Below are 15015 nucleotides of genomic sequence, written 5' to 3'. Positions count from 1 at the left end.
TCAGACCCCAAATATAGTCAGTCTTCCATCATGTTTTTGTTATACGTTCCCAGGTCACAAAAGCAAAGTTTGAAGAGAAAAACAGATCTTTTCCATTTACTTTAGGCATAAGCAATTGGGAAATAACACTTTCTGCCCAGGAACAAGAAAAGTAAAACTTTTGTTACATAGTGTAATCGAACTACTGAAAATACAAATATACAAATATACGTCATACTCTATATGAAGAAATGAGTAAATAAAAGTTTTATTTGTTTTTTATGTACTGGGATTTGTTTGAGTCAGTTTTACTTTACCATATGTTAACCTAGATTAACTTAGGTACGTGAATAATGTTATGTATGTGTTTTATCAAAACGGACAGTGTGTATTTCGCCCATCGCGGGTATTGAAATCTGATTCTTAGCTTTATAAGCACTCGTACTAACTGTTGATATACCGGAAGGAAATATAATGATATATTAATAAGTTATTTAGAATATGAATATGTCCAGCTTTCAACTAATAAAGAAAAAAAAAGCATATGAATACTCATCACATCTGTCACTCCTGACTCCAAAACAGCACAGTGTTAGCCACACTGGGTAGCATCAGGAACAAGTGTTAGACACACTAGATAGCATTGAAACATGTACAATTTAATTAAGGACAAAACTTACAATGGAAAATGTAATGTCCGAAAACTCAGTCAAAACAGTGGGTTAAGGCAGTAACAGCTCCATTTTTACAATAACCCTCTGCACTAAATATCCTTTAGGACTATAGCTTAACAATTTTAAAGATAACACTGTAGTCCAGCTGCATGTTGACTGACTTACACGTGTTCACGCTTGACCAGTCTTTAAAGAGATCTGCTTGTGGCCAGCTCGGAGGATGCAGGTAGCCTTCAATGTTGGGCTTCACCTGAATAATTCTATAATTATGAGGTTGTCACTGCTGTCGGTTTGATCCATGACTGTCCCGTAACCTTGCAGCATTTCCTCCACCACTGTTTTGTTGTTGTTGTTTTGTTTCTTCAGGGCAAATAATATTGAATTAACTATCGAGTGAAAAAAAACAAACTGATATTTCATCTTCATACGATGGAAACCTTTATCACAACTTTCGTTGTAGCATGTACTTAGTAAGTTGTCTAGATTTTATATAAATCAGAATTATTTTCATCACTCTGAATATGGTTAGTTTAATGTTTAAATTTTTTTTTAGATTTTGCTCATTTTATTAATTTTGAAGTTACTGAGCCTACAATAAGGAATTACAACATATATATATATATACTTAACAGTCATATACATGCACGCTTTTAGTTTTTAAAAAAAAAAATTTTTAAATAGCACTTATAAACCTGAACATGTTAATAAATGTATTATAATTTGTTTTTTATAAATTTATGGGCTGAATTTATCATACACACTATTAGCTTCAATAGCTAGCGGGCCTCTGTTTACAGCTATTTTAGGAGTTCATAGGTGACGTCATCTAGCCTGTTACTATGAGTTAGAGAACATTATTGCCATACTTGTGATTGGTTGATTATTGAGTTTGAGCTCTACTGGGAAGAACAGAGAAAGGCTAGTCTTTTTGATAATTTCATTGGTTAGGTATGAGTGACATCACACGCGTCGAAGAAAGCTAACAAAGATAGGAATAGAAGGTTGTTATTGGTTCTGATACGAGGTTGAATAGATTAGGCTGAGTACTGGTGGTGTAAGGTTTGTGTGTTGTTTATAGTAGCTAGTTATTTGCCGTCCACTTTCCAAATGCGAAAAGAAAGTCTGAGAATATTTAGGATATTACTGTGTGATTTTATTATAGAGCTTCATATGAGTTTATAAGCGAAATAATCATCATCAGACGTTCCCCTCTCGCTCAGTCTTCTTATCCTAACTCTATTTTACTAGTTAATCATATTGTTGCCAGTTTACTGTTAAGCCTAGCAACAGGCCTACAAACTGAAAACCAACATTACACTTCAAGTGAAGCATTCCATTGGAACAAAACGCTGAGATGAGGCAGGAGATTAAGAATGCTGCAGAATTTCTTACAAACCTTCTACGACTTAGAAACACTTTTGATTTGAACCAGCTGGAGATGTTTCGGAACCATTTGGAGGCGATGCTTAAGCATCATTACCAACAACATTGGTTTCCTGATAACCCTTTTAGAGGATCAGGATACCGTTGTCTTCGAATCAATCACAAAATGGATCCAGTTATTACAAAAGCCGGAAGAGCTTGTGGTCTTGATGAAGCTAGACTTCGGCGAGAATTTCCAAATGAGCTTGCTTTGTGGATTGATCCTCACGAAGTGTCATACAGGATCGGTGAAAATGGAAGCATTTGTATCATCTACGAGGGAAGTAAGCTGTCATCAGAATCGTTGGATTTTAGGTATGATGATAAAGGTGTGAGTAGTTTTCCTGATGAAAATTATCCTTATCCAATTGGAAGTCAGTATTGTCTTTCTAGTTTGGGAACATTTCCGAGAGCTAGTTGTAAAGATAATATTTGGGGGATCATGAACATGGAGCAGCTTGCAGCGTACGTCTCCATAAGGGTTAACCGCCAAATCTCTCTCATCGCTCACAAGAGAAAGATTGTAAATTATTATCTGTTTCACGTTTTGTTTCATTCGTGAGTGTTTGTGTATTATGAAAATAACTTTATAATATTGTTAAATTAAAATCATGACATGAGCGTGGAAGTACAACTAAAGTACAACACTTCAGGGACCATCACAGCCGTCTCTGCACCATCACTCTTATCACATTTTTATTGGACATTTTTTAAACGTATTATGAAGAGTAAATATTAAACTAGAAGATTTTATACCAGTGATCAGCAGGTACAACTACTAGCACAGCGTTCTGAGTATTTTGTGCTCTTTAGATGTAATATAAAAATTGCTAATAATTTTTTAATGAAAAGAGAATTAATGTTTATGATGTGGACCAAGTCTTAGGTTTTTATAACCCTTTTTATGTAATCAAAAACAGAATTAAACAATTAAATTGAATTTCTTTTGAAATGTTGAGCAATGGGATATTTTTCTTAAAAAGCAAGAGTCATTAAAGTTTGAAGAGATTTGGAATATTAAATCAAAATTGTTAAGACTAAATAATCAAATAACAGTAAGAATAATGTAAAATTATTTGTGTGTGGACTTAATTATTTGATACAAGAAAACCAGTTCTAATCTTCCTTTATCTTGGAGAGATCTTTCCAGAATGTATGGCATGTATGTAACTGAATTACTCTTTTTACAAACACTGAAAATAGTAGGTCTGTTACACAGTTATTTTCAGATTATGAGAATTATGGGATGCTTTCTGGTAAGTCTGGGCTACGATTTTGTGAAGGTTTGCTTTGCTTGTAGTATGGTTTTGTAAAAGGTAACATAAAAACCATTCCTTAGTTTGATAGGTTAGAATGAATGTTGTATATATGAGACCAACTTATTCTTTTCATCCAATCATTTCTCCACATAATTGGTACACTGTATACTTGATACTTCTTGTAGTGAGTCATTCACCATATTTTTAACTAAGAGGTTATTACAGATTACCAAGTACAATGATTGGTGGAAGAATATTGTGAGATAAAACCTGGTGATAATTTTGTGTACTTCCCAACTTTTAATTTGTTAAAAACTCTCACATTTTATTTATAGCCATGTTCTCTGTTGAAGTTTCAGAGTCACATATAATGTTTTCTCTAACTTACTTATTGTGGGTACTACTATCAGTTTTTGGATTTGTCAGAGAAAGAGTGTGTTTCAGTAATGGCTGAATATCGGACATCCACAGATGTGGTTAACTTCCTGTAAAAAAAAAAATTATTTTATCTGTACAGTGACTGATATTGAGACTTTTGTACAGTGGCTACAATAAATAAAAACTTGTCATGTTCAAAGTTTCTTTGCTGTCTTTTTTTAAATCTTTTTACTAAAATTTTACAGACATTATATTGAATTTAGAAAGTATTACCACAACAATACATTTCTTGTTTTACCATTTGTATGGTCAAAAATGACAAATTCTATATGAAATTTAATAAATATTTCACATTACAGATTTTCATCTTTAAAAGCTGTTATGAATATTTTCTGTAATTGACATGTTATGTTAACCATACATTAAGAAAACTGTAATTTTGTTTCTTTTGTACACATTAATGCAACACTCAAACTCAAGGTTTTAAGACCAGTTCAACAATAATATCTTATTTCTTAATAACATTTCTTTGTAAGAAAATATAATTTAATTTAAACTTTATAGTGTCTATAATATACACTATAACAGTCAACTACCTGTATACATAATGTTTAGGAACATTAGTACATCTTGGTTGTTCCATACTCTAAAATAATAAACAAAGCATAAATTACAAACCTTTTCCATTATTCTTCATATACTTATAAAGCTTTTATTAAACTCATTTAAATCTAGAACACCTGAAGATGACCTATTATAAAGTCTAACTACCCTATTATAAAAATAAAACTATCTTAGCTGAAGATTACTCATATCCTGCCAAAATGTAGACTTGTGTCTTCTGGTCCTCACTTTTAAATATGAAAATAATTTGATGTATAGACACACTTAATTCATTTAATAATCTTAAACACATCTGTCAGATTCCCTCTAACTCTTCTTTTTTAAAGATAAAACAACTTGAGAGATTCCACCTTCTTATATGGCAACCCCTTCTTCACAGGCACCATTCTAATAACACTTCTCTGAACCCTTTCCAACAATTAAATGATTTTCCTTAAGGTAAGTAGCCTAAGAGTGAACACAATATTCCAAATGTGGCCTAACTAGTGACCTGTACAATGAAATTATAACCCTTTTAGACTTGCATTAAATGTTTCTGTAGATACAACCTGAAATCCTATTTGCCTAACCACTAACAACATCACACTGCTTGGATGACTGGAGACTGATCAACCATTACACTAAGATCACTTTCTTTCATGACCCTGTTAAGGTCATTAGCATCCACACTTTACTTATAACTCAAATTATGATAACCAATATATGTTACATTTATTATAATTAAAACTCATCTGTCACTTATGTATCCAACTCACTAAATGGTCTAAATCCTTTCATAAATCAGCAGCATCCTCTTCACAGCTAGCAACACCCACAACCTTATTATCATTAGCAAATATAAGTAACTTATTAACCATTCCTTCATCTGTGTCACTGATGTAAATCAAAATGAGTAAAGGTCCTAAGATTGAGCCCTGGTGTACCACACTTGTGACAATAATCCAGTTTGACTGAACTCCATTTGTAACAACCCTGTTTTCTTCTGACCAGCCACTTTTCTATTTAATTTGCTAACTTATCCCCCACACCTATATGTGGCACCTTGTCAAATGCTTTCTCAAAATCCAGACACACCAATAATACACCTTTACTCTTGTCTACATAAGCAGTAACATTTTCAAAAATTATCCAAATATTGGTAATGCAACATTTTCCTATAGTGAAACCATACTGATTATCCAATAAAATTTCTTAAATGACTTTGAAAAGTATCTTTTAACAGAACTTCTAAAACTGTTCCCACAACTGATGTAAGATTAATAGGTCTATAATTACAAGGACAAATTCCATCAGCTTTCTTGCAAAGAGGAATTCCACAGCTAACTTACAATCATATGGTACCTACCAACTATTCAAAGATTGACAAAAAATAGTAGTAAGTGGGTCATATATCCAAGCTTTCAAAACTTAATAAAATATATTGTTCATAAACATTATTTTTTAATTAAACTTCCAGATTTTTTCTTAACCAGCTCAGAATTAATACAGTCATCTTGTTTGGCCTTATTTCCATTTATCAACTGTTCAAGATGTGGAATACTACTTAAATCTTTGTCAACAAAAACTGAAGAAAAAAAACAAATTTAATAACCCAGCCACCTCATAACAATTAGATGCAAGCTTCCCTTTATCATCCCTCAAGGATCCTACCCCTATTTTAAAATTTTGTTTATCCTTAATTCATTTAAAGAGATCCTTAGTTAATTTTTACATTTTCAGCCAACCTTTCCTGATGTAATACTTTTTTCATGTCCTAATTTCCTCTTTTACAAATTTGATTAATCTTCCACAGTCTTTAAAATTTATAATATCTGCTTCAACAGTCACGTACCTGTACACAGTAAGTAATATCTGCTTCAACAGCCACATACCGGTACATGGTATCTAATATCCCCTTCAACAGCCACGTACCTCTACGCAGTATCTAATATCCCCTTCAACAGCCACGTACCTCTACGCAGTATCTAATATCCCCTTCAAAACCCACATACCTGTACACGGTAACTAATATCAGCTTCATCAGTCACCTACTGGTACACAGTAACCAATATCTGCTTCAACAGTCACCTACTGGTACACAGTAACAATATCTGCTTCAACAGTCACACACCTGTATACAATAATATCCACTTTAACAGCCTCATACCTGTACCTTATGATACTTGTTAACTGTTGTTCTTTACCTCCAATGATTGCTGTTCTTTTTACCACCAGTAACACTTTCACTGTTCTTATGTTATTAGCTCATGTAGCTGGTTTACTGTTCTTATCTCATTAACTCATGTAGCTGGTTCACTGTTCTTATCTTATTAACTCATGTAGCTGGATCACTGTTCTTATCTTATTAACTCATGTAGCTGGTTCACTGTTCTTATCTTATTAACTCATGTAGCTAGTTTATTGTTCTTATCTTATTAGCTCATGTAGCTGGTTTACTGTTCTTACCTTATTAACTCATGTAGCTGGTTTATTGTTCTTATGTTATTAACTCGTAGCTGGTTTACTGTTCTTATCTTATTAACTCATGTAGCTGGTTTACTGTTCTTATCTTATTAACTCATGTAGCTGGTTCACTGTTCTTATCTTATTAACTCATGTAGCTGGTTCACTGTTCTTATCTTATTAACTCATGTAGTTGGTTCACTGTTCTTATGTTATTAACTCATGTAGCTGGTTTACTGTTCGTACCTTATTAACTCATGTAACTGGTTCACTGTTCTTATGTTATTAACTCATGTAGCTGGTTTATTGTTCTTATGTTATTAACTCATGTAGCTGGTTTACTGTTCGTACCTTATTAACTCATGTAGCTGGTTCACTGTTCTTATGTTATTAACTCATGTAACTGGTTTATTGTTCTTATCTTTTTAACTCATGTAACTGGTTTATTGTTCTTATCTTATTAACTCATGTAGCTGGTTCACTTTTCTTATCTTATTAGCTCATGTAGACAGTTTACTGTTCTTATGTTATTGGCTCATGTAGCTGGTTTATTGGTCTTATCTTATTAACTCATGTAGCTGGTTCACTGTTCTTATTTTATTAACTCATGTAGCTGGTTTACTGTTCTTATGTTATTAACTCATATAGTTGGTTCACTGTTCTTATCTTATTAACTCATGTAGCTGGTTTATTGTTCTTATATTATTAGCTCATGTAGCTGGTTTACTGTTCTTACCTTATTAACTCATATAGCTGGTTCACTGTTCTTATCTTATTAACTCATGTAGCTGGTTCACTGTTCTTACCTTATTAACTCACGTAGTTGGTTCACTGTTCTTATGTTATTAACTCATGTAGCTGGTTTATTGTTCTTATGTTAATAACTCATGTAGCTGGTTTACTGTTCGTACCTTATTAACTCATGTAGCTGGTTCACTGTTCTTATGTTATTAACTCATGTAGCTGGTTTATTGTTCTTATGTTATTAACTCATGTAGCTGGTTTACTGTTCGTACCTTATTAACTCATGTAGCTGGTTCACTGTTCTTATCTTATTCACTCATGTAACTGGTTTATTGTTCTTATCTTTTTAACTCATGTAGCTGGTTTATTGTTCTTATCTTATTAACTCATGTAGCTGGTTCACTGTTCTTATCTTATTAGCTCATGTAGACAGTTTACTGTTCTTATGTTATTAGCTCATGTAGCTGGTTTATTGGTCTTATCTTATTAACTCATGTACCTGGTTCACTGTTCTTATTTTATTAACTCATGTAGCTGGTTCACTGTTCTTATCTTATTAACTCATGTAGCTGGTTTACTGTTCTTATCATATTAACTCATATAGCTGGTTTATTGTTCTTATGTTATTAGCTCATGTAGCTGGTTTACTGTTCTTATCTTATTAACTCATGTAGCTGGTTTATTGTTCTTATGTTATTAGCTCATGTAGCTGGTTTACTGTTCTTATGTTATTAACTCATATAGTTGGTTCACTGTTCTTATGTTATTAACTCATGTAGCTGGTTTATTGTTCTTATGTTATAAACTCATGTAGCTGGTTTACTGTTCTTATGTTATAAACTCATGTAGCTGGTTTACTGTTCGTACCTTATTAACTCATGTAGCTGGTTCACTGTTCTTATGTTATTAACTCATGTAGCTGGTTTATTGTTCTTATGTTATTAACTCATGTAGCTGGTTTACTGTTCGTACCTTATTAACTCATGTAGCTGGTTCACTGTTCTTATGTTATTAACTCATGTAACTGGTTTATTGTTCTTATGTTATTAGCTCATGTAGCTGGTTTATTGGTCTTATCTTATTAACTCATGTAGCTGGTTCACTGTTCTTATTTTATTAACTCATGTAGCTGGTTCACTGTTTTTATCTTATTAACTCATGTAGCTGGTTTACTGTTCTTATCTTATTAACTCATATAGCTGGTTTATTGTTCTTATGTTATTAGCTCATGTAGCTGGTTCACTATTCTTATCTTATTAACTCATATAGCTGGTTTACTGTTCTTATCTTATTAACTCATGTAGCTGGTTTACTGTTCTTATCTTATTAACTCATGTAGCTGGTTTATTGTTCTTATGTTATTAGCTCATGTAGCTGGTTTACTGTTCTTATCTTATTAACTCATGTAGCTGGTTCACTGTTCTAATGTTATTAACACATGTAGCTGGTTTACTGTTCGTACCTTATTAACTCATGTAGCTGGTTCACTGTTCTTATCTTATTAGCTCATGTAGCTGGTTTATTGGTCTTATCTTATTAACTCATGTAGCTGGTTCACTGTTCTTATTTTATTAACTCATGTAGCTGGTTCACTGTTTTTATCTTATTAGCTCATGTAGCTGGTTTACTGTTCTTATCTTATTAACTCATGTAGCTGGTTTATTGTTCTTATGTTATTAGCTCATGTAGCTGGTTTACTGTTCTTATGTTATTAACTCATATTGTTGGTTCACTGTTCTTATGTTATTAACTCATGTAGCTGGTTCACTGTTCTTATCTTATTAACTCATGTAGCTGGTTTACTGTTCTTATCTTATTAACTCATGTAGCTGGTTTATTGTTCTTATGTTATTAGCTCATGTAGCTGGTTTACTGTTCTTATCTTATTAACTCATGTAGCTGGTTCACTGTTCTAATGTTATTAACTCATGTAGCTGGTTTACTGTTCGTACCTTATTAACTCATGTAGCTGGTTCACTGTTCTTATCTTATTAGCTCATGTAGACAGTTTACTGTTCTTATGTTATTAGCTCATGTAGCTGGTTTACTGTTCTTATCTTATTAACTCATGTAGCTGGTTCACTGTTCTTATCTTATTAACTCATGTAGCTGGTTTACTGTTCTTATCTTATTAACTCATGTAGCTGGTTTATTGTTCTTATGTTATTAGCTCATGTAGCTGGTTTACTGTTCTTATCTTATTAACTCATGTAGCTGGTTCACTGTTCTAATGTTATTAACTCATGTAGCTGGTTTACTGTTCTTATCTTATTAACTCATGTAGCTGGTTCACTGTTCTTATCTTATTAACTCATGTAGCTGGTTTACTGTTCTTATCTTATTAACTCATGTAGCAGGTTTATTGTTCTTATTTTATTAGCTCATGTAGCTGGTTTACTGTTCTTATCTTATTAACTAATGTAGCTGGTTCACTGTTCTTATCTTATTAACTCATGTAGCTGGTTCACTGTTCTTATCTTATTAACTCATGTAGCTGGTTTATTGTTCTTATGTTATTAACTCATGTAGCTGGTTCACTGTTCTTATGTTATTAGCTCATGTAGACAGTTTACTGTTCTTATGTTATTAGCTCATGTAGCTGGTTTACTGTTCTTATGTTATTAGCTCATGTAGCTGGTTTACTGTTCTTATGTTATTAACTCATGTAGCTGGTTTATTGTTCTTATGCTACATTACCAAACGGAATTATAATATTGTAAGTGGTTTGGATGAGATGATAGAAGTGCGTGACGTTATTGTAAGCTAGCAGCACGGCCCAGCTTTGGCAGTGGTTGAGATTACAAATGTGCGTGGATTAATACCATCCGTTTTGGTTTAAGTTTCAATAACTTCAATGTAGACCTGAGCTCTGATCTGGATGCAGTTCTATCAGGGTTTTTAATTATTTTTTCTACTTCACTGAATTCACTAAATAATGTTTCTGTGGTTATTGTATAAAAATACTTTGTAATGCATCCATGACCCTAGCCAAGAAGTATTTGACATATATTTAAACCAGTGATTCATACGTACAAAAATGGGTGAACTAGTCCACTTTGTGATATACAGGGAGGGTTTTGTAAGACTATATCTCCTTGACACATTTCGTATTGTAAGTTCGTTCGCTGTTTTAATTATGAATTTGAAAGGTCTCTTATAATCTTAGCCATATAGACACACAGAAACATACATATATGTATATATATTAGCAAAACTTTAAGGAATATCGACAGACAAGAGTAGACAGTAAATAGGAAAACTAAAGCTTAGTAAATATGTGTTGCTTTCAGTTACTAGGGTAGAAGTTAACAGTGAATGAATACTGAGTTAACCCTCCACTGAAGATTTGTTTAATTGTTATTAACCATGATGCTAAACAATGTGCTATGCCCACAGCGAACACCGAAATTAAAATTTTGGCGTTTTGAGACTTCCTGCTGAGCCACCAGGGTAGAAGAACAGATAACGAATGTAGTAATTACATTCTTTCTACAATCAATCAGCCATTAGTATTTTACTTGTACATTAGTCACAATATCATTTCTAAACGTAGGTCTAAAATCTTGTTTGTTTGGTTTGAATTTCGGGCAAAGCTATCTGCGCTAGCCATCCTTAATTTAGTAGTGTAAGACTAGAGGGAAGGCAGTTAGACACCACCACCCACCGCCAACTCTTGGGCTACTCTTTTACCAACGAATAATGGAATTGACCGTAACAATATAACGCCCCCACGGCTGAAAGGCGAGCATGTTTGGTGCGACGGGTATTCAAACCCGCGACCCTCAGACTTCCATAGTCCATAGTCGTAGTGGACACATACAGGTAGCTCGTTGTATAGATTTGTGCTAAACAAGGAAAAAACGAACTAAAACTAGGTTTTTACGAGTCTTAATAGGAGAGTGAAAAACTCCTTTTGTGGTGTGTAAGATGTAGGAGAAAGGAAACAATCGCTTTTTTCGCTGAAGAGAACAATAGAAACATCTTCTATAGGAAGTCTGTACGAAAATATCAACCTGTTTTCTAGTAAATATTTTTATAGAGATAACTTATGTTCACAAGAAGCAGCGATTTTTGTTATATCGATCAAGAAATTTCAATCTCAGTCAATATTCGCTCTCGTCTGTTCTACTTGATCTTACCGCCAGTCTAACACCATAAACACATCTTAAAATAAAATGTTTCTTTGAAAACCCAGTACATAGACTTTTCATATAGAATAATATTAAACCGTAAAAAAAAAAGTTATTCCTTTGCTAATATAATATCCTTAAATGACACGTTTTTTTCTATGTTATACATATAATGTAATGCTCAGGTACCACAGATACAACTTTTAAAACGTAGATGGGACTGTTTTCCTGAAGGAAAGGTTAACAGTTTCAACTACCCCTTCTTACCGGACGATCTGGACTAATACATCCAGTGCACGTGACGGATTGTTTCCTCTATTTCGTGCCGTTCAGATAGACACAGGTTGGTTTTATTTCATGCCACTTTTCCACGATTAGCACAGATACATCAAGAAGAGCTGGGTGTGTTAAATCTGGTAGTACAGGTTCTACCCATACCTGTACTCCAAGTCTTCAGTAGGGTTCAGCATACTCGAATAAATACACACTTCTCGTTTCCTTCTGGTGCAGTGTTCGTATTAGATTATAATATGTCAAAACATGAACTTTAACTTTTCAATGCACTGATTGAATAAATAAAACAATCGATGAATAAGTTTAAAAATCAGTTTCTTGTGACTGATATATTTCGTCGTTATTATCGTTGGTTTGTTTACTTTGTGCAAAGTCACTAGAGAGCTATCTGTTCTAACAGATCCTGATTCTTAAGTGATATAATATATGGAAGGCAGCTAGTCAACACGACCCGCCGTCAACTTACGGGATTTGAACCCGATGATTGTGAATCATCAACCCATATATTGTACTATTACAACTAACATCTGTGGCAGTTGTCCTCCAAAGTTACTAAAAAAAACTAGTTAGTACCTGTCTCTTTCTATCTTCATAAAGTCGTTAACCCTGAAAGTATCGTGGTGACGAGACTAGTCTCAGCTTTCGAAGCATTGAAAGTGTTGTTAACAGTAAGATTTGTTTCATTTACAGACTTAGAGGACGTAAATTTATATCAGGATTGAAGATACGTTTGTAATCCGGGTGAGTAACTGCACTCTAAAATTATTCAATTAATTCAAGTCTATTTTCATCATAAAGAGAACACTCGCTGACCAATACATAATAAACAGAAACACCCACTGATTAATCCATTAAAAAACAGTAACGCTCACTGACCAATCCTTACGAAACACGAACACTCTCTGACCAATCCATAAGAAACACGAAACAAGAATAGAGTAGAAAAGTGACCTGGCGCCAGGTAATTCTAGGGTTAACACGATTTAGATTTAAAAACTGACCAATCCTGTTGTAAATCCTACTATTCGATCAGAGTAACTCAGGAGTTGTTGGCGGGTGCCGTGTATTTACGCTGACCTTCCACCAGTATATCAGTTAAAAATTAAGCATAGGTAGTCGATATTCGTAACAAACACAACCTTTTGCTGTAGATCCAATAGTTGACACTTTGGATGATTGAAAACGAAAGAACCTCAGATGAACAACACTTTCATCAGGTTTCACTTTAAACTCTCCGTGATTACTTTATTAACTTGAAGTGTTTGATATATTCATTGCTCATGTGATTGAGCCAACTTACTAAATCAAACGTAAAACTAATAATAAAACATTTGTTCCATCGTCCGTATATCCTACTAAAATATGAACAGTTACCTGAAACGTCTTATGTACCTTTAAATCTATTTGTTGTTAACCACCAATCTGTGACCATCACGAGTATCGAAATGGTTTGTTTTTTTTATCGTTACAAGTCTTCAGACCTTCTACTTAGCCAGGTAGGAGATGCTCTGGGGTGCACAGTTAAAAGTAAAAGGTATAATCTAAATCGTGTTAACCCTAGAATTACCTGGCGTCAGGTCACTTTTCTACTCTATTCTTGTTTAAATAAACAATATCTGTGCTTGACTTAATATTGAACTGGCATTTTACCAAATGTTCGATTATTACTGATTAAGCAACGTTTTTTTTATTTTAAGATTATTTTCATTTCTCGCTTCTTGGGTTTTATAGTAATTAAAAACATAAGAGCTTTTTTGTGTTCCAATTATATGTCAACACACTATAATCTGAAACTCGGTATAAAACTAAAAATTTGACAGTGATATGATTGGTGAGAAAACGTAATACATCTGTGCCTTTTTTTTAATCTTTTTTTTCCGTTATCGCCATCTGTAGACAAGGGCAGTACTTTCTAGGTTATGTTTTTTTACAAATGAAATCATTTAACCCTAAATTATCTTAAATATGCATCAGTTATCACGCTCCAATTAGATAAAGAGTATACTTTCTACATAAGCACGTTCAAATGTAAAGATATAACATTTGTCCCCATCGTTTAACATATTTAGTTTCACCAAGTGCTATTCTTAACTTGCTAAACATCAGAGGATTGTCTTACATCTATGGACTTCTAACATCTCTCGTCATGAACTCACCAACGCTACATCTATTGACTTCTAACAACCCTGGTTATGGACACACCAACGCTACATCTGTTGACATCTAATAACTTTGTTGGCCAACCTATGACCAAAGTTGTTAGAAGTCAACAGATGTAGTGTTGACCAGTCCATGGTCACTCATCAAAAGTTAGTCTTCTAAGTGCGCATGCTTAATGGTTTTATTCATCCGAGAAGACATATCGCCCCCCCCCCAAGTCACAACGATAAGTTTACCAAGCTTATAACTCTATAAAACGAACTTCGATACCTGCAATGGGCAGAACACAGATAGCTCATTAAGTACCTTTTTGCTGAACTACTGTGACGTCATTCAACAAATACCAGATGTCATACTATACAACTTATAGGATGTAAATATCTAAATATTAATTTTCAATCATCAGATATAATTGTAATATAACATTACAATATCAAGTTACAAAAATATACAATAAAGCAAGAACTATTTGTATTGGTTTTACGGAAACTGGTTGTATGTTAAGTTTAATGAACTACATTGTGACGTATTGGTATTAAAGGGACTGAACTAATCATGATACCGAGAGTTTCAGTGTTGTCTATTGCTCATTGTTAAAGACAATATATAGCAGATATCTCTTTCTAATATCCGATGGTCGACTTGACATTTACTTCGAACATGAATTAACTCGATTAAGGAAATTACTTGATGGTTTTTTTCGTAATAGAAAAGATCATTTAGGATGTAAAACAGAAAAACATAAAGCTATACAACCTTTGCACGTTCCACTGGCGGACTTGTGTTCATCAAATATTTATAAAGACAAAATGATGTTGTAGACAATGAAGAGTGAACATGAGGTGAGAAACATTAGGTCTGGGTGTAAACTGTGAACATAAGATGAGAAACATTCACCAAAGACAGTTT

The 15015-nt window shown here is 33.4% G+C and overlaps 1 pseudogene across 1 annotated transcript; it reads left to right on the top strand.

Annotated features, from left to right (window-relative positions):
- Positions 1–1598: 1598 nt before the first annotated feature.
- LOC143237693 (protein BTG2 pseudogene) lies at positions 1599–3911 on the top strand (annotated as a pseudogene). The gene has a single exon (XR_013020198.1). The product of XR_013020198.1 is annotated as a protein BTG2 pseudogene (transcript).
- The last annotated feature ends 11104 nt before the right edge of the window (positions 3912–15015 follow it).

This window comes from Tachypleus tridentatus, chromosome 13 (assembly GCF_004210375.1).
Source record: "Tachypleus tridentatus isolate NWPU-2018 chromosome 13, ASM421037v1, whole genome shotgun sequence".
Taxonomy (NCBI): Eukaryota; Metazoa; Arthropoda; class Merostomata; order Xiphosura; family Limulidae; genus Tachypleus; species Tachypleus tridentatus.
Note: the sequence above shows the minus strand (reverse complement) of the source record. Positions and strands in the feature narration are given on the sequence as shown.